The following is a 19212-nucleotide window of genomic DNA, read 5'->3' as shown; positions in this document are numbered from 1 at the left end:
CAATTCAAACAATCAAATCAATATTAACCATAAACATTATAAATCATATTTCAAATCACATTTCAAATCACATTTCAACATATGAACTCAATGTGAAATTAGAAGTGTGTGTCTTTAATTCAGTTCGAGTTCAATGGGAGTTAAATTATTCAGTTCAATGAAGAGTTTCAGTTCGATTCAGTCCGTAAATAATAGTTCAATCAGAGTTCAATTCGATCCAAAAACAATTTCTTATACTCCTACCGCTCTGGCAGCGAGTCACTGTACTCAAAAGGTTTCCTCACTGATGTGATGAAGAAGATGATTTGCAAATCTGGGTCTGGCTCGCCATCTTGAATCCCGTCCGCACGTGTGCACACCTGCACACTGCAGATCAATCCTCGCTCCGACAGAGCCTCAAATTAAGCACATAAAAAAAAACCTGACCAAAACCGTTGTGGCTTAGTTCTCATAAAATCCCTGTCAATCCCTGATCAGGTAAGTTATGTTTTTTTAACTGCAAAATCAACTTTTACACTCTTTTCTCTGCTTAATAAACATAGTTCATTCTCTCCAATCTCTCTTCTGCTCTCTCCCGCAGGTCTCTGCTGCAGCGTCGCTGACATGACGCTCTAATGTCACTAATCTCTTAAAGGGGTAGTGAACTGAATTTTCTGTCTGCATACTTTTAATCTTTGAACGTTAAATTGCTGTTTTAACATTTTTAATATTTTTAATTCTGATGAATAAACTTCATTAAATGAATCACTTAACTTTTCAAACTTATTTATGCATCTTTTAACTATTTATTCTTATTTAGGTCATATTTTTAACAGGGTTACATCCTCCCCTCTTTACCTAATGCACGTCCCTGTGCATTCTGAACCTATACTGTCATAACTCTAGGTTTTTTTGGAAAGCTAGGCTCTTTAAGGGAATCTGTAAGCACTTCACTCAAGGTTTGAAATAAAGACTGAACTACAGTAACCAATGGGTTCCCTAACTCAGGGTAAGTTAGTCTTTTAGCTGCTTTTCTATCTCTGATAGGTCTTCTAGAACAGTCATCTTGTGTCTGGATATCACTTTGGTCCATAACACTTGTGTCCTTCTTGTCCTCCTGAGCAAGTTGAATAGAAGGATGGACATTATCCAGATCTTCCTCAGGTAGGTTTTCAGTTTCTTGTTCTGCGGTTGAGCCGCTCTCTTCAGGATCAGGTAAGTCATTGGTTCCAGGATCATAGGTCTCTACTGGGACATCTTCAAGAGCTTTGGCTACGTTTGAAGGTCCTTGCTTAACAGCAGTCAACTCTTTGGAGGGTTCCGGTTGAATCCTTTCTGGTAAGTATTCTATGGGTTCAGGGTTGGGTCAAACACTAGTGTTTCCACTTGTAGGTTTCTCTGTCCATCATAGTGATATTCCTCAGAGTCAGATTGGGATTCATCCTCATCAGCTCTATCCGTACTGTCATTTTTAGGATGGTGTCGAGTTCTTGGTCGTCTCACTGCCACTGCCGGATTAGTTTCACTGTCGATTGAGGTTACAGGAAGGAAACCGCATGGCAGCAAGAGGTCACGATGAAGAGTTCTTTGTGGACCATCTCTTGTCTCAGGCCTCACAACATACACTGGGACGTCTCCAGACTGTCTCTGGACAATATATACATCGGACTCCCACCTGTCGGCCAACTTGTGCTTGCCTCTAAGACGGACGTTTCGGACTAAGACTCTGTCGCCTTCTTTCAAGGTGGAGTCAACGACATGCTTGTCAAACCTCGCTTTATTGCGACTGGCTGTCTTTTTAGCATTCTCAGTTGCTACTTTGTAACTGTCTTCAAGTTGGGATTTCAGGTTGCGAACATATTGAGAGTGTGAGCCTGGCTGGTGATTGACTGGTAGGCCAAAGGCTAGGTCAACTGGCAATCTTGGCTGACGCCCGAACATTAACTCGTAAGGGGTAAAACCAGTTGTCTCATTTTTAGTACAATTATAAGCGTGTACTAAGGGTTTGACGTAATCCCGCCAGTGACTCTTTTCTGATTCTCGAGAGTTCCCAACATGTTGAGCAGGGTCCTGTTGAAGCGTTCTACAGGGTTCCCTCTCGGATGGTAAGGGGTGGTTCTTACCTTTTGAGTGCCAATGAGCTCACACAGTTCCTTTATTGTTCGGGACTCAAAGTCGGGACCTTGGTCACTGTGGAGTTTTTCGGGGATGCCATAATGGACAAAAAAGTGGTCCCACAGGCTCTTGGCCACTGTCCTGGCTTTCTGATTTGGGGTGGGGACAGCTACTGCATATTTCGTAAAATGGTCGGTAATGACCAGGATGTCTTTAGTGTTACTGGAGTCTGGTTCCACACTGAGAAAGTCGATGCATACAAGTTCAAGTGGTCTTGTAGCAATGATGTTGACGAGTGGTGCGGCTTTCTCAGGCATAGCCTTACGTCGTATGCAGCGATTGCAGGTTTTGACTTTAGTTTCCACCTCAGCTGACATTTTGGGCCAATAGAAGCGCTTCCGGACGAGATCTAGAGTGCGCTCTACGCCCATGTGGCCCATATCATCATGGAGACTCTTGAGAACTAAGGATCTCAGGACTTGGGGGAGCACAAGCTGGTAGTGAGTCTGAGCACCCTCCTGTCGCTTTCGATACAAGACGCCATTTAAGACAGTAAGTTTATCCCACTCTCTTAATAAGAGACCAAGCTCAGGAAGTTCCTTCCTCAAGGATGGTGGGGGTTTCTCTCCTAACTCTACTTGTCCGAGTACTTCACGGATGCAGGGATCAGCGTTTTGCTTGTCTCTTAATTCAGCTGGTGCTAATGAGGGGATGACAGGTAAGCCACCTAGCTGGTCCTCTTCTTCAAAGCTTTGTGGGAGAGCCTTTGGATGATGGGCAAGTGACACAACCAAGGTGGTGCCAGGTGATGTTTCCCCAGAGTGATTGTTGATCACTTGGCAACGGAGTGCTTCTCACAGATAGCTTTGATAGTGTTTTCATCCAGGTGTGCATAATCAGCCTCTGACAAGTGTCTTTTTGTGAATTGTTGTATTCTTTCCAACTCTTTTTGTGATGATGTGTCATCAGGTAACTTGCTGTGGGGACGCCTGGACAGCCCATCCGCGTCTTGATTTTGCTTACCGGCTCTATATTGTAGCTGGAAATCAAATGTCGACAGGGCGGCTAACCATCTGTAACTCGTGGCATCAAGCTTAGCAGAGGTAAGAATATATGTTAATGGGTTGCTATCGGTGACAGCAAGGAATTTATTCCCATATAGGTAGTCCTGAATTTCTCTGTCACTGCCCATTTAAGGGCAAGGAATTCTAATTTATGTGCAGGATACCTGGACTCACATTTTGACAGACCTCGACTGGCATAAGCAACCACCCGCTTCCGCCCTTGTTGTTCCTGGTAAAGGGCAGCACCGAGTCCCGAGGTGCTCGCATCGGTGTGTAAAATGTAGGGGAGCTTGGGGTCAGCAAACCCGAGGATTGGTGCTGTTGTCAGTTTTTCGATTATGGTGTCGAACGCTGCCTGGCAAGCAGGCGTCCATCGGTCACCAAAGAGGTCTTTTGGGTTGTAGTATTTCTCTGAGTTCCCTGCGGTTTTAATGCGCTTTCTCAGTGGCGGATAGCCAGCAGTGAGCTCGTTGAGTGGCTTTACAATCTTTGAGTAGTCTTTTACGAACCGGCGGTAATAACCGCAGAAACCCAGGAAGGTTCTTAGCTCTTTCAGGTTGTTGGGTTTTGGCCATGTTTTTAATGCTGCTACTTTATCTGGATCAGTTTCGATGCCCTTTTCAGACACGATGTGGCGGTACTTTACAGAAGTTTGGAAGAACTTGCATTTCCCTGGCGACAGTTTTAAGCCAAACTCTTTCAATTGGTGGAGCACATGCATCAACCTTTCCTCGTGTTCCTCCAGTGTCGAGGAGAAAATTATGAGGTCATCAAGGAAAACTAGGGCTTGCTTCAAATTCAACTCTCCCATACAGCGCTCCATAAGCCTCTGGAACGTGCTAGGGGCATTCGTTATCCCCTGAGGCATCCTGTTGAATTCGAAGAATCCTAGTGGGCAGACGAACGCGGTTTTATGTTTGTCTGCTTCCTCCATCTCTATTTGATAGAAGCCTGATTTGAGATCGAGCACCGAGAACCACCTGGACCCGGTCAATGCTGAAAATGACTCCTCAAGATTAGGTAAGGCGTACGAATCTTTTACTGTTTGGCTGTTCAATTTTCTGTAGTCTATGCAGAGTCTAACATCGCCATTCTTTTTCCTGACAACGACAATCGGTGAGGAGAAGGGCGACTCCGATTCACGGATGACTTCTGCATCGAGGAGTTGCTGGAGATGGTTACGCACAGCCTCTATGTCTTGGGGGTGTATGGGTCTCGGCCTATGTTTGAAGGTTGTCTCGTCACTGAGGGTTATGTGGTGTTTTATTTTGTCAGTGCGACCAAAATCGAGCTCGTGCAATGCAAACACCTCTGGCATGGAACTTAATTTATCAGTTATCCTCTCTTTCCACTCATTGGGTACAGGAGAGTCAGTGAAGTCAAAGTTGAGATTTAAGTTTTGGTCAGGTTTTGTGGGAGGGTCTGAATCAGGGATCCTAATTGATTGAACGCTCTTGATAGCGTGTATCTCTGCTATTACAGCTTTTGGAGATAGGGTGATATCATGACGTGACTCGTTCTTGAGCATGACTGGGATACGGCGTGGTAGTTTTGGTGGTAGGCTTACCAAGCTATCGGTCACCAGGATGCCACCTGGCAGAGAAGATGACTTCGGCGACGCTACCATCACCCACTTTCCAACATCAATTGTCCTGCGGCTCACTGATCCTTTAAGTACTTTTGTCTGTCCAGCTGCAATAGTCTCAAAGTCCCTACTATGAAGCCTCACCTCTCCTAGACTGGAATCAACAGACTGTCTTTTCCTGATTTCAAGGGTCTTTAAGACAACTTTATAGCCATAGGGAAGAGACTCATATTTCTGAGGAGAGGTGTCTGCATATTTTTCGTAGAGAACATCCAAAGTGTTTGTGCCTATAAGCACTGATGACAAGGTGGAGCGCATGTCAGGTACAACTAAAACTAGTGTGGGCACTTCAATGTCCGCTCCAAGCAAGCTCTTTGGGAATTTGATGGTGGTCTCAACATAGCCAAGGTAAGGGGCGCTTTGACCGTTGGCTCCTTCCACTTCAAGCAAATCATTCAAGGAATTCATAGGTAAGTGTGACAGGTTCTTCAAATAGAAAGAGTTGGGGATCGTTGTTACTTGAGAGCCTGAATCTAACAAGCATCTGCAATCTTTGTTACCTATGGTCAATTGTGCAGTGCACTTGGCTCCAATCAGCCCTTTTGGCAGGGTCACTGTCTGTTTTTGTGTGTGAGAGTACACACAGGCTCTGTGCAGCTTCTTTTTGGGACACTTTGTCTGTGTTCCAGTCCCGTTGTCCCACAACCGAACTGGGTCTAGTTTAAATTATCAGGCTTTGAAGCACCATTTTCAATGTCCCATGATAACTGTTTTCTCTCAGCTGCTTCCTCTTCTCATCTACAAGAGATGGGTTTGGCTCACTTTCGCACTGAGGTTTGATGTGTCCGTCCTCACCACATCTAAAGCAATACCAGGGCTTTGGTCTGTTGCTTGTGTTTTTGTTTACAGCTCGGCTATGGTGCGGCTTTTGAGATGTTGGAGTGATAGCTGTTTGGGGAGCTACTGGTCTGGCAGCTGATTTAGCCTTTCTACTGTCTTTCTGTGTGATACGTGTGAGCTGGGACTGTAGATCTGCTATTTGTTTCTTTAGGTCTTGGATTTCGGATCTGTGACCAAGAGCTGGCTGAGATGGGCTGCAGTCTTCTTCACTTTGCACATAAATACCTTGATAATAAGAAGACACTTTTGGTTTTGCAATATTGAGGTGCTGTTTCATGCGGGATGCCTTAGAAGTACGTTTATCTTCTGCTACGGAGTAACAGGAGAAGTTCAGCAAAGGTAGGTGGGTTCTGTTTCTTTTGCTCTAGCTGGAGTTCAGCTATTAAAATGTTGTCCCAGCAGCCTCTGACAAACTGTCTGAGAAGATGTCGGTCAAGGTCACTTGCAATTACACCTCCCCTCCTGAGGGTGGTGTTCAGCATCGCCTGCAGCCGTTGTAGATAAGCTGATGGTTTCTCACCGTTATCTTGCATTGTGTTAAGGTACTTTGCAAAAAGGTCATCTCCGTCCTCAACAGTGCCGAAAGCAGAGTCCAGGATCTCTAAGTACTCATAAAGGGGGGATTCAGGTGTCAAGTGTTTCACAATATCGATGGCAGGTGATAAGAGACTTTCAAGAAGCTTTCGTGACTTGTAAAGGTTGGACTGTGTTGTGTCTTTAAGGAGAAGTTCCACACTGGAACGCCATGTCTCATAATCTACTTCATTATTAGGCCGGGGGAAACGCCCAGAGAAAGGTCTGAGTCTCAAAGGAGTGTGCACTTGCAGAGCAGAATCTTCATCACTCACTATGTGCTCGACTATTACTTTTTGTATGTCAGGTGGGTTGACGTCAGAAAGTTTCAGAGCAGGCTGTGTCTTTTCTCTAGATAATAATGAGGACCAATGGTGTTGAACATGCTGCCCATTGTGGTACTGGGCAGGGGGCTTGCCTGTGCAGCATTTTCTGAACTATATCGCTCTGGGACAGCAAGTGAGTTATGTTCTAAATCTTCACTTTGAGTTTCTGATTGGTCTAGATCGACGCTCTCACTGATGGCGGAGAGCTCTTCTCTAAGGACAGCTGCAAAGTTTTTGCCAGTTTGTTTTGCTATGTCCTTTAACTCTGAAAGGTAAGTCTGTGTGGCTGTTTTGCTAGCTACAGGTGTGTAGACACTGGCTAAGGCTCTAATGTGATAAGTAACGTTAGTCTGGGTCTTACTGTCTAGTTTGTGTGGCAATGAAGGTAAGATAGATTGCATAGCTGTACTATGTACATACTCTACTATGACCTGTTTGTCTGACGCTGGCTCAGCGGAATCTACTGGAATTACCCTTTGAATGGAACCATATTGTTTCAGGAAATCACATAGTTCTTCATCAGCTTCTGTATCGGCTATGACTGAGTCATAGCTAACTATGACTGAGTTAGAGATTTTCACACTACTCGTTTGAATAACATCCATAATGAATCACTGATAGCAACACTATACGGTCTCTGGTTTCTTATTTTAAATGCTCTATGCCACTCCTGGCTGGCTCGCCAAGTTGTAGCAATGTTGTAGCACCGGTATCACACCACTATCTGCGCTACTGGACCAGTTCTAGGTTCTAAGGAGTGGGGAGCAAAATCACTACACCAGAGACCGTTACTTTAAATACAAAAGGCCATCTATTTACTGTATGCAAAACACATGAAATATACAGAACCATGAAAATGTAAAAAGAAAATATACCCTGCAGGTTCTCAATATTGAGGTAAGTATAAAATATTCAAGAAATAAAAATAAAAATAAATTGTGTTTCACTCTCTTTTTGTTATTCAGTTCACCTAGGCACTTTTAATTAGACTAATCTAAGTTAGACCGGTCCTTTCCTGGGTTGAACCTATTTTTGAATACCTATTTTTTTCTTCCTGAATAAACCCTTTTTCCTTTTCTTTACAGGCAAGAAAATACCTTCAATTCAAACAATCAAATCAATATTAACCATAAACATTATAAATCATATTTCAAATCACATTTCAAATCACATTTCAACATATGAACTCAATGTGAAATTAGAAGTGTGTGTCTTTAATTCAGTTCGAGTTCAATGGGAGTTAAATTATTCAGTTCAATGAAGAGTTTCAGTTCGATTCAGTCCGTAAATAATAGTTCAATCAGAGTTCAATTCGATCCAAAAACAATTTCTTATACTCCTACCGCTCTGGCAGCGAGTCACTGTACTCAAAAGGTTTCCTCACTGATGTGATGAAGAAGATGATTTGCAAATCTGGGTCTGGCTCGCCATCTTGAATCCCGTCCGCACGTGTGCACACCTGCACACTGCAGATCAATCCTCGCTCCGACAGAGCCTCAAATTAAGCACATAAAAAACCTGACCAAAACCGTTGTGGCTTAGTTCTCATAAAATCCCTGTCAATCCCTGATCAGGTAAGTTATGTTTTTAACTGCAAAATCAACTTTTACACTCTTTTCTCTGCTTAATAAACATAGTTCATTCTCTCCAATCTCTCTTCTGCTCTCTCCCGCAGGTCTCTGCTGCAGCGTCGCTGACATGACGCTCTAATGTCACTAATCTCTTAAAGGGGTAGTGAACTGAATTTTCTGTCTGCATACTTTTAATCTTTGAACGTTAAATTGCTGTTTTAACATTTTTAATATTTTTAATTCTGATGAATAAACTTCATTAAATGAATCACTTAACTTTTCAAACTTATTTATGCATCTTTTAACTATTTATTCTTATTTAGGTCATATTTTTAACAGGGTTACATATAACTTATCTTTTTGAGCAATATCAACTTTGATGATTGACAGTAAAGCTCAAAGTGTCTTCTTTCCAAAGATATCTAAATTCTGTATATAGCACACTTTTATTATATATATATATATATATATATATATATATATATATATATATATATATATATATATATATATATATATAGTTTATATAGTATAATATAATTCTGTATATAATACACTTTTATACACATTTCAGTCCTGAAATTTGGGTCGGGTGGGGCGGGGAGGGGCGAACCAGAGAGTCTCAGATAAATGTTTGTAGGAATCTTATTTTTCATGATATCTTTATTTAATTTATACAGTAAAACCACATTGGACGAGCATAATTCGTTCGTGAAAATTGCTCGTAGGTCCATTTTATCCCAATAAGAATGAATGTAAAAGTGATTTAATCTGTTCCGAAACCTCATTAGATCGCTTATTTCTGCACTTAAAAAGTATTTGTAGCTTATTTTAACAAACAAATACATTACGGTAAACATAATTTAACACTTACCCATGTGGTAGTGGTTGATTGCGAGTGTGAGAGGCACAATACACTCTTATTTTTCTACTATTTCCTACTTGGTTTCAATGGTAATTCTATTTACGGGGAACCCGCAGCGTGGGTTTGCTTGTGCCTTTGAAATTCATTTTATTGTATATATATATATATATATATATATATATATATATATATATATATATAATTTTATAAACTTTGCTTAAAACACATTTAGTTGACTAATTTTGCCTCATTTTACTGAATGTATCTAAGTATCTAAAATCTATGTGCACATTTTAAAAATATTAACTGCTTATGAATGACAGTTCAATGATGAAAGATCAATGTACAGTTCATTTGTAAGATTTGCAATTGCGGGTCCATTTACCTGTGATGCTCAACAACTATTACTATGGCACACGAGTGATACTGTCACCAAAATGTACTATGGCGGATGTGTTTTACAACATCCTGTAATTAGTGGATTTAATCCCCACTAAGCTCCATTAGTTCACCACTACCTCTAATCCACTGCTGTAATAATGTCACCAACGCTTACTATGACGGACGTGTGAAATGTCACTTAAACTTAATATAATGTCTTACAACATCCAGTGTTTAGTGGATCTAATCTTATATGTGCTACAGGCTCTATTAGTTCATCTCTATTTCTAATCCACTTTTTTACAGTCTGCAAAGTCTGTTTTGTGCTATATCAGTATATGAGGTGGGGAGAAGAAAGACACAAAAACACTGGTTATTTGCTATCCTTAATGAGCTGCTTGTTGTTATCACAATCTCAGTGTATATCCACAAATAAACAAATGTTGCGAAAGCTGTTATAAAGCAAAGTTATTTTTATACAGTTACATATTTTGTAAAATAAAAAAAGCATGATTTTACAGCTGCAAAAACTAATCGAAGAAATCGATAATAATCGATAATGAAATTCGATTGTTAACGAATGCGTTATCAATTAGTTGGACAGCTGTTTTTGTGAAGTATCAGATGCCTGTCATTTATCTCACTCACCAGCAGAGAGCACTATGGCTACCAAGACTGTCTCATTTGACTACAGTTGCCCTGCCTGGGAACTAATTACAAACTGTGCAAGGTTTTGACCTCAGACTTTTTAATTACGTTAATGATTGTTTGCTGCCTGCCCTGACCTTTGCCTCTTTTTAAGGAACTGTGAAAAATAAATACTGATAATTGTTCACAATGTACTTTCAGGACTGTGAATACACCACTCTCACCTTCACTTGCATCTCACACATGGAGGGGATGTAGGTCAAATTTAGTTTTAACTCCATTCAGAATCTTATAGAGTGAGTGTGCGTTCACTATTTTAGAGATGCTACTTTTATTTGATTTATTTACTGTATGGTAAAATATGCGTGCTGTGTGAAATTGTGTTCTTTTTCTATAAATAAGTACTAGTATCAGTGAACATTACACTAATTTTAATAATGTAGTGTATTTGTGTTAACAGCATCTTCTGCTTCTTCTTCTTTCGGCTTCTCCCATTAGGGGTCGCCACAGCAGATCATCTGTCTCCATACCCCCATGTCCTCTACATCTGCCTCTTTCAAACCAACTACCTGCATGTCTTCCCTCACCACATCCATAAACCTCCTCTTTGGTCTTCCTCTTTTACTCCCTCCTGGTGGTTCCATCGTTTGCATTCTTCTACTGATATACCTCATGTCCCTCCTCTGCACATGTCCAAACAATCTCAATCTCACCTTCCTCACCTTGTCTCCAAAACATCCTACATGCGCTGTCCCTCTCATAAACTCGTTTCTAATCCTGTCCATCCTCATCACTCCCAACGAAAACCTCAACATCTTCAGCTCTGTTACCTCCAGCTCCACCTCCTGTCTTTTATGAAATGCCACTGTCTCTAATCCATACAACATCGCAGGACTCACCACAGTCCTATAAACTTTCCCTTTTACTCTTGCAGATACCTCTCTATCACAAATCACTGCTATCACTCTTCTCCACCCACTCCACCCTGCCGGCACTCTTTTCTTCACTTTTCTAGCACACTCTCCATTACTTTGCACTGTTGACCCCAGGTACCTGAACTCCTCCACCTTCTCCACCTCTTCTCCCTGCAACTGCACCACTCCACTGCTCTCCCTCTCATTCACACACATGTACTCTGTCTTACTCCTACTGACTTTCATTCCCCTTCTCTCCAGCGTGTACCTCCGCCTCTCCAGGCTCTTCTCAACCTGCTCCCTACTCTCACCACAAATCACAATATCATCATAGTCCACCATTGGCCTCACGCGGGCCGGACAGGGACGTACAAAGGGCCGGATGTGGCCCGCGGGCCGTAGTTTGCCCAGGTCTGATATACCGCAAAGTTTCCCAGTAGGGGCAAGCTCATTTAAGTCTTAAAAATACCGTATTGAACTCAAGCGAAGCGAACACGCACATTAAAAATCAAACAAACACAAAATTCGATATGAACGTAAGAGCCGCATGAAACTTGCCAAAGTTTCTTGGCCACCCCTGCACTCTCTCAGAAACTCTCTCCACCTCCACTACACTCTTACTGTACTCTTCCTTCAGGATCACCCCTACCCTATTTCTCTTTCCATCTTCACCATGATAGAACAGTTTAAACTCCCCTCCACTGTTTCTGGCCTTACTTCCTTTTTACTTGGTCTCCTGAACACACAACATATCTACCTTTCTCCTCTTCATCATATCAGATAACTCTCTCCCTTTACCAGTAATAGTACCAACATTTAAAGTACCAACCCGAACCTCCACTCTCCCACATCTCTCCTTTTCCTGCCCTCTCTGTAGACGTCTTATTTGTGTAAACAGCATGTTTAATTTTTTTTTTAGATGTGATAATAACAGAGCGAAAGTGCCAGTTGCAAAGACAGCCAAAGCAAATAAAGCAGCCCACTCTGTCATGCTAAACAGAGACATGTTGACATGGTTCCAGGGGCTCTAAGATTCCTGCCTGCACAGGAACCTGGACCACAGCTAAAGCCATGTGATGCACACACTCCTATAAGTCTCTTCAAAATGTTTTTGCCTGTACCTGTTCTGAAAACAGGTCACCTGTGTGTTGGAACACCAATGCTCAGGCTGGCAGGGCACGTGCAAAGGTTCAAAAATATAAATGGACAGACGTCAGCATTAGTGAGCTGTACTGCTACAGTACACTGGGCTATTCTTCTACATGGCCATGGTGAAGATGAGGCCATTTAGAGACTGCTGGCATCAGGACAGTCTTTTTTGTCTGTTCCTTTTCCTGCCACAATCATGTGATCAGATGCAGACAATGACAGAAAAAGGGGCACAGCTGAACACGATCATCTTTTCAGGGTCAGACGCCTTAAAGACACTATTCAGTATGCGTGTAACGCCATCTATTACCCAAGAAACAGTTTTCTGGTGTTTAAGTATCCTGCCACTGTTTTGGATTTTGTATTCATGACATCTTGTCTATTGTATTTTTTATTTGTTTGTTTCTAGTAAACTGTTTAAACTGTTCAAAAGTGAAGCTCAAGGTATTTTGCCTTATAGTTAAATATCTTTTAATTAACCTACAAACAAAAAATAAATCAATTTCTCTTGTCCTCACATTCTGTCTTGTAGCAATTCCCTCTGTCACGTACCTGACTAAAAGGCTCATTATGCACCTCATTATGGTGTCTTTGTTTTCTCAGTTGTGAATCACGGCATTATTCATGATCATTCATGCCTCCTCTCATACAGCCTCTCTAAACATAAAGTGTCTTCAAAAATCTAAATCAATATATTGTTTACTGTGAATGAGCAAACAGGATGATGTTCACATCATTTTGAAGCAAAAACTCCCCCATCCCCCCAAAAGACTACCCCATCCAGTTCTCAAAAGTCTTGTGAATATATGTTCTTTATGTATGTGTCAGTAAACTAAAAACAGCACAAAAGCCAGGGCACATCAAAATGTTCATCAGTTTTATTTTTACAGATGACATTGTCTAATAGCGACTTTATATAATGTAAGGATTATAGAGCAAAAATTATAGTATACAGTGCATTCGGGAAAATATTCTTTTTCCAAATTTGATGTTACAACCTATTCCAAAATGTATAAAATTCATTATGTTCCTCAAAATTCGACAAACAATGAACAAATGACAACACAAAATAAGTGTGTTTGAAATCTTTGCAAATGTATATATATATATATATATATATATATATATATATATATATATATATATATATATATATATAAAATAACACGTACATAAGTATTCTCAGCCTTTGCCATGACACTCAAAATTGAGCTCATGTGCATCCTGTTTCCACTGATCATCCTTGAGTTGTTTCTACAACATGATTGGAGTTCATGTGTGGTAAATTCACTTGATTGGACATGATTTGGAAGGCACCCACCTGTCTATATGAGGTCCCACAGTTACAGTGCATGTCAGAGCACAATTCAAGCCATGAAGTCCAAGGAATTGTCTGTAGACCTCCGAGACAGGATTGTATCAAGGCACAGATCTGCGGAAGGGTACTGAAAGTTTTTGCAGCATTGAAGGTCCCAATGAGCACAGTGGCCTTCATCATCTGTAAATGAAAAAAGTTTGGAACCACCAGGGCTCTTCCTAGAGTGGAGACGCCCGGCCAAACTGAGCAATTATGGAAGAATAGCCTTAGTGGGAGTGGTGACCAAAAACTTGATGGTCACTCTGAAAGAGCTCAGTGTTTCTCTGTGGAGAGAGGAGAACCTCCCAGGAGAACACCCATTTTTGCAGCACTCCACCATTCAGGCCTGTACGGTAGAATGGCCAGATAAAAGCCACTGCTTAGTCAAATGCACATGACAGTGCACCTGGAGTTTGCCAAAAGGCACCTTAAGGACTTAAAGGTTGAACTCTTTAGCCTGAATAGCAAGCATCATGTTTGAAGGAAACCAGGCAAACGCTTATCACCCGGCCAATTCCATCCATGCTGTGGGGATGTATTTCAGCAGCAGAAACGGGGAGAGTAGTTGGGATCGAGGGAACAATGAATGCAGCAATGTACAGAAACATCCTAGATGAAAACCTGCTCCAGAGCTCCCTGAACCTCAGACTGAGGTGACAGTACAACTCTCAACAGGACAATGACCCTAAGCACACAGTCAAGATAACAAAGGAGTGGCTATGGGACAATTCTGTGACTGTTGCTGAGTGGCCCAGCCAAAGCACAAACTGGTTGTGCACTGACGCTCCCCAACCAACCTGATAAAGCAAAAAAATAGATCTGCCAAGCTTGTAGGATCATACTCCAAAACACAAGAAGTTCTAATTGGTGCCAAAGGTGCTTTAACACAATAATGAGCAAAGGCTGTGAATACTTATGTACATGTGATTTTTATTTATTTTTAATTTTTTTATACATTTGCTAAGATTTTAAACCCACTTCATTTATGTTGTCATTATAGGGTGCTGTTTGTAGAATTTTAAGAAAAAATATAGCTGCAAGCAGCGATAGCGGGCCCTCGCACGTTTGTGTATCGCTATACGGTGCCTCCCAGAAAACAATGCACGGTGGGCAAGTGCTTTTGCCATGCTTAGATTAACTTGCAATTTGACACATACATCACATTAGTCGGCTGTTAAGTGTGGACAAAAAGGTCGGACAACGGTGTGTCTCTTAAGTGGCTCACTAGCGCCCCCGTTTATCTAAAATGTAGGGTTTCTTTTACCTACAGTCCCCAAATGGGTCAGTAACAACATAAAATAGTCCACTGATATTTACCCACTTGATGCACTTCCCCACCGTGCATTGTTTTCTGGGAGGCACCCGCCATCGCTGCTTGCAGCTATATTAATGAATTTAATCCATTTTGGAATAAGGCTGTAACATAACATAAAATGTGAAAATGTGGAGGCTAACTTGAGGCCGATTACTCTGTTGATGTCCAATTACAAGATCCTGGCCAAGATTTTGTTTCTGCATCTAAAGAAGGTGTAGCAGGTGTAGCATTCACCTGTAGCAGGCCTGTGGGGTGCCTGGGCAAATGTTCAGCATGAATATGGCATTGGTCAGAAATGCAATGGATTAGGCTAAACAGTGCTGTGTGTCGTTGTCTTAATTAAATATGGACCAGGAGCAGGCCTTTGATCACATACACACATATTTCTTTTTACACTCTTGAAGCAGATGGTTTTTGGTTGTTGCTTTATTGCCATTGTCTGAGGCAAAGTGCTATGATTGACTGACCACCCATGGCATTAACAGAAAGTAGCCATATTAATTCAGGACCAGTCATGTTGCCTTGTGGACAGCCTTGTGCTGAACCACAGAAGGCTGTACCGTATTTTTCAGGCTATAAGCTGTTACTTTTTTCCCATGTTTTAAACCCCGCAGCTTAAACAACGAAGCGGCTAATTTATTAATTTTTCCTGGGTTTTTCCCGGTTTCACAAACTTCAAGCCAAAAAACTGAACCCCATAACATTAGACCAATGAAATTTCCGGAAACGAAAAAACGCACCTCACCTGTGTTCTAAGCTGCACGGCTTCGGGATTTTTAAACGCACGATGATGCCAAAAGATAAACTCCAGAGAAAAATAGTTGTGAAAGGAAGGAGGAAGACAGTGAACAATGACTTACTTGGTCGGCTACTGTTTAGATACAAGCCGTTGTAACGCGTTGAGTCTGGGTCATGGGATAGCTCGCTAACTCCAGTTGCAACTGAAATCATATAAGCACAGGTTTCCAAAAATCATGCTTTTTAATTTTTCTTGGCAACAGTGTTACGGGTTAGTCAAAGAAACTTAGAAATGAGCATCAGAAAATAATAAGGACATAATCCTCGTCTTGCACACATGCAGTAATAGCGGAAAATGCAGTGGCATGCTATTCCCAAAATACCGCTATGCTCCTAAAGGAAGCGCAACATATTTCACATGTTACACCGTGTGTAACGTGTCTTTCGTTAAAGCCTGTGTAAAGTTCATTAGTGTATATAGATGTTCATTAGGCTTATAGACAGGTGCGGCTTATTTATGTTAAAAATAAAAATATTTGTAAAATTCAGTGCTTATATATGGGTGCGCTTTATAGTCCGGAAATTACGGTACATATAATGGAGGAACCACTAAGTTTTTATGGACCCTTCTTGACCACCAGATGTCTACTGGGTAGCCTTGCAGCCTACATGGTAGGACTACATAACAAAGGACCACATAACAAAGACCTGCCACTCGCCATGGCTCCAGCCGTATACTTGTGTCTGATTGGCTGTGGAAGTGAACAAATAATTGAGCATGTGCGTTGGTCATGTCTCATTGCTACCAGTGCTGGAGATGCACATCAGAGTGGTGGGCAGGTGGGGAGGAATCTGAGTTGCCCACATACTCTGCTGTATGCTGAAGAATTCTAGAGTCAAATGTGAGACCATCTGTCCGACAGCTAAAGCTTGGCTGAAATTGCATCATATTTGAATAAGTTTGTATTTGCTCTTGCATCATTGTAACATGCACTTGCCTAATTTTTCACAAATTGGCACACAAAGAAAAAACAATCTGTGCATTTAAAAACACTAAGTAGTGAACATAAGAAACACCAAATACACAAAATACCCCCCCCCCCCCCTCCCTCTTTCTCTTTCTCTTTCTCTTTTATTGGGGGTCACTCTGTGCAGCTGGGGATGGTTTCACATCACCGGCCTGAGGACCCATGAAATAACAGAGCAACACAGGAACTTTTGAGGATGGATTTGGAATATACTCAGTCAAAAGTCTACTACAATGACTCAGGACTACAGGTTGCATTTAATCAACATCACTGCACACCTCAACAATGTTTAACTGTAATAAATGGACATTCGGTGCCACCAAGATGAGGTTGGTTTTCTTTTCATTCTGGTTCCTCTGAATTTTTTTTTATTCCTTATGCCTTCTCCCTTATGGCTTGCTCATTAGGACAACCTTACAATTATAAAGAACAATTGTATTCTTCTTTATTAATGCATTACCGCGGTAAAGCAGCTTTGAGACAATATCTATTGTTAAGATATTGCATTAAACAAATAAAAATGTAAAAATAGCAGTATAGATTTACTGTCCACTAAAAATAACTCAACATATAGCCATTTTTGTCTAAATTACAGGCAACAAAGTGAATAAACCCTAATTGAACACATCAAAACTATATCCAAAGTGTCAAAATTTTTATGAGCACCAGCACATTTCTAGCACTGCCTTAATCTTCCTGGGCATAGAATTCACCAGAGCTGCACAGGCTGTTGCTGGGATCCTCTTCTACTCCTCCATAATGACATCACCGAGCTGCTGAATGTTAGACACCTTCCGCTTGAGGATGCTCCAAAGGTGCTCAATAGGGTTCAGGTCTAGAGACATACTTGGCCACTCCAACACCTTCACCTTCAGCTTCCTCTGCAAAGCAGTTGTCAACTTAGCAGCGTGTTTGGGGTCCTGATTATGTTGGAAAACTACCGTTCGGCCCAGTTTCTGAAGGGAGGTATCATCTTCTGCTTCAGAATGTCACAGTACATGTTGAAATCCATGTTTCCCTCAATGAACTGCAGCTTCCAATACCAGCAGCACTCATAGGCACTGTAGACATGTTCTTGGTGCTCCTCACAAGGGCGTCACCACACATGATGGACACCATCTGAGCCAAACAAGTTTATTTTAGTCTCCTTAGACCAGAGGACATTCTTCCAGTAATTCATGCTCTTGGATAGGTTGTATTCAGCAAACTGTTTGTGGTGTTTTGTTTTGTGCAAAGGCTTTCTTTTGGAGTGATGGCCACGCAAACAGACTTTTTGCAGTGTGCTGCGTATGGTCTGAGCACTGACAAGCAGACCTTCCGCAACCTCTGAAGCAATGCTGGCAGCACTCATACATCTGTTTTTGAAACAGCTTCTGCACCTGATGTACAACCCGAGGACTCAACTCCTTTGATGGACCCCTGCAAGGGCTGTTCCGAGTGGAATTTGTATAGAAAAACCTCTGTTTGACCCTGGCCACTGTTGCTGATCTTCTTATAGCCTCAGTCATCTTTCTGGAGAGTAGAAATTTAAATTCTCAAATCCTCAGAGAGTCTTTGACATGAGGTGCCATGTTGAACATCCACTGGTCAGTAGGAGAGAATTGTACTTGAAGCACCAAATTTTAACTGCTCTAATACAAGATGCACAAATTTGTCAAGCAGACAAAAACATAAACGTGATGAATAGGACACGTGGCTTTGCATAGTTAAAAGATGCAGAGCTTATTATCACTTAGGGTGTACTCACATTTTTTGCCAGTTATTTTGAAAATAATGGCTGTATTTTGAGTTATTTTTAGAGGACAGTAAATCTATACTGCTATACAAGCTGCACATTGACTACTCTGAAATATATCCAAGTTTCACTTCTGTAGTATTGTCATTTAAGAAGATTTACTACAATGGTTTCTGAAATGTGAGGGTGTACTTAGTTTTGTAAGACTACTTTAAGACTAGTAGTCATTAACCAGGTCGACTGAACTTAGCTTCCAATGTCAGGTGGGTGGGTAGGTCAGTAATATATTTATTTTCTACCTACAAATGTTATTCTTTTGCCTATTAAAGCATTTACGTATTTTAGACAAGCTTTATTTCTTGGTTAATATCTCTATATTGGCTCGAATTCATACATTTTTTACACACTTGGTGATGGGGTGGATCACTGTTCCTGTTTCTGTTTACTTTCATTCAATGCTTCTAACTTGGCAGTCATTAAATGTCCCGGGGTGGAATTCTGACCCGACCCCAACACCAAAGGACTTATCATTGCACAGTGTCCTTAACTTTTATACAACAATTAGGATACTTAATAATCCATATCCTTCCCTCCCTGTCACCCCTCTTCTGCCTCTCTCTCTCTCTCTCTCTCTCTCTCTCTCTCTCTCTCTCTCTCTCTCTCGGTTGAGATAAACATGCTCCTGAGGTTCCAGTGATCACTGTTCCTGCCCCTCTTCTCTCCTTGGATCGGGCCGCCTTGTCCTGACCTGCTTCTGAATGGTGTTTTCTTAGAGTAGCCACTCTGCGCAGCTGGAGATGGTTTTTAATAAACGGCCTGGGGATCTATGAAATTACAACGTAAAAACAGGAGCTTTTGAGGATGGATTTGGATTTGGACTGTAGTTCATGTCAACAGTCTGCTACACTGACCCAGGTCATACGTAATGAGAGATTCTTATCTTTCCTGGATCCTTTTTGGATCTATTTA

At 41.4% G+C, this 19212-nt stretch overlaps 2 long non-coding RNA genes across 2 annotated transcripts; both read left to right on the top strand.

Moving 5' to 3' along the window:
• The first annotated feature begins 346 nt into the window (after window positions 1-346).
• LOC124401534 lies at window positions 347-744 on the top strand. Its single transcript, XR_006928578.1, has 2 exons — window positions 347-477; window positions 581-744. It is a non-coding gene; the product is annotated as an uncharacterized LOC124401534 (long non-coding RNA).
• Window positions 745-8045: 7301 nt separating this feature from the next.
• On the top strand, window positions 8046-8381 carry LOC124401490. The gene is made up of 2 exons (XR_006928574.1): window positions 8046-8116; window positions 8218-8381. It is a non-coding gene; the product is annotated as an uncharacterized LOC124401490 (long non-coding RNA).
• Window positions 8382-19212: the final 10831 nt, after the last annotated feature.

Source organism: Silurus meridionalis, chromosome 18, assembly GCF_014805685.1.
Source record: "Silurus meridionalis isolate SWU-2019-XX chromosome 18, ASM1480568v1, whole genome shotgun sequence".
NCBI classification, from domain to species: Eukaryota; Metazoa; Chordata; class Actinopteri; order Siluriformes; family Siluridae; genus Silurus; species Silurus meridionalis.
Note: the sequence above shows the minus strand (reverse complement) of the source record. Positions and strands in the feature narration are given on the sequence as shown.